Below are 2,320 nucleotides of genomic sequence, written 5' to 3' on the forward strand. Positions count from 1 at the left end.
ATCTTCACGTGCTTCTTGATCTCCATCACCAAAGCACCGGCACGATCTTCTTGTCACCGGCGTCACACCATGATCTCCATCATCATGATCTCCATCAACGTGTCGCCATCGGGGTTGTCGTGCTACTCATGCTATTACTACTAAAGCTACGTCCTAGCAAAATAGTAAACGCATCTGCAAGCACAAACGTTAGTTATAAAGACAACCCTATGGCTCCTGCCGGTTGCCGTACCATCGACGTGCAAGTCGATATTATCTATTACAACATGATCATCTCATACATCCAATATATCACATCACATCGTTGGCCATATCACATCACAAGCATACCCTGCAAAAACAAGTTAGACGTCCTCTAATTTTGTTGTTGCATGTTTTACGTGGTGACCATGGGTATCTAGTAGGATCGCATCTTACTTACGCAAACACCACAACGGAGATATATGAATTGCTATTTAACCTCATCCAAGGACCTCCTCGGTCAATTCCGATTCAACTAAAGTTGGAGAAACTGACACCCGCCAGTCATCTTTGAGCAACGAAGTTACTCGTAGCGATGAAACCAGTCTCTCGTAAGCGTACGAGTAATGTCGGTCCGAGCCGCTTCGATCCAACAATACCGCGGAATCAAGAAAAGACTAAGGAGGGCAGCAAAACGCACATCACCGCCCACAAAAACTTTTGTGTTCTACTCGAGAAGACATCTACGCATGAACCTAGCTCATGATGCCACTGTTGGGGAACGTCGCATGGGAAACAAAAAATTTCCTACGCGCACGATGACCTATCATGGTGATGTCCATCTACGAGAGGGGATGAGTGATCTACGTACCCTTGTAGATCGTACAGCAGAAGCGTTAGAGAACGCGGTTGATGTAGTGGAACGTCCTCACGTCCCTCGATCCGCCCCGCGAACAATCCCGCGATCAGTCCCACGATCTAGTACCGAACGGACGGCACCTCCGCGTTCAGCACACGTACAGCTCGACGATGATCTCGGCCTTCTTGATCCAGCAAGAGAGACGGAGAGGTAGAAGAGTTCTCCGGCAGCGTGACGGCGCTCCGGAGGTTGGTGATGATCTTGTCTCAGCAGGGCTCCGCCCGAGCTCCGCAGAAACACGATCTAGAGGAAAACTTATGGAGGTATGTGGTCGGGCAGCCGTGAGAAAGTCGTCTCAAATCAGCCCTCAAACTTCCGTATATATAGGTGGGAGGGAGGGGAGGAGGCAGCCTCAAAACCTAACGGTTTGGCCGAAATTGGAGGTGGAGGAGTCCTACTCCAATCCTACTTGGAGTAGGATTCCACCTTCCCACTTGGAAACTCTTTCCACCTTGTGTTTTTTCCTTCTCAAACCTTATGGGCCTTAGTGGGAACTTATTCCAGCCCACTAGGGGCTGGTTTATCTCTTCCCATAGCCCATGAGACCCCTTGGGGCGTGACACCCCTCCCGATGGTCCCCGGCACCCCTCCCGGCACTCCCGGTACACTACCGATGAGCTCGAAACTTTTCCGGTAATGCACGAAAACCTTCCGGTAACCAAATGAGGTCATCCTATATATCAATCTTCGTTTCCGGACCATTCCGGAAACCCTCGTGACGTTCGTGATCTCATCCGGGACTCCGAACAACATTCGGTAACCAACCATATAACTCAAATACGCATAAAACAACGTCGAACCTTAAGTGTGCAGACCCTGCGGGTTCGAGAACTATGTAGACATGACCCGAGAGACTCCTCGGTCAATATCCAATAGCGGGACCTGGATGCCCATATTGGATCCTACATATTCTACGAAGATCTTATCGTTTGAACCTCAGTGCCAAGGATTCATATAATCCCGTATGTCATTCCCTTTGTCCTTCGGTATGTTACTTGCCCGAGATTCGATCGTCAGTATCCGTATACCTATTTCAATCTCGTTTACTGGCAAGTCTCTTTACTCGTTCCGTAATACAAGATCCCGCAACTTACACTAAGTTACATCGCTTGCAAGGCTTGTGTGTGATGTTGTATTACCGAGTGGGCCCCGAGATACCTCTCCGTTCACACGGAGTGACAAATCCCAGTCTTGATCCATACTAACTCAACTAACACCTTCGGAGATACCTGTAGAGCATCTTTATAGTCACCCAGTTACGTTGCGACGTTTGATACACACAAAGCATTCCTCCGGTGTCAGTGAGTTATATGATCTCATGGTCATAGGAATAAATACTTGACACGCAGAAAACAGTAGCAACAAAATGACACGATCAACATGCTACGTCTATTAGTTTGGGTCTAGTCCATCACATGATTCTCCTAATGATGTGATCCC

The sequence above is a fragment of the Hordeum vulgare genome, chromosome 2H (assembly GCF_904849725.1).
Source record: "Hordeum vulgare subsp. vulgare chromosome 2H, MorexV3_pseudomolecules_assembly, whole genome shotgun sequence".
Classification (NCBI taxonomy): Eukaryota; Viridiplantae; Streptophyta; class Magnoliopsida; order Poales; family Poaceae; genus Hordeum; species Hordeum vulgare.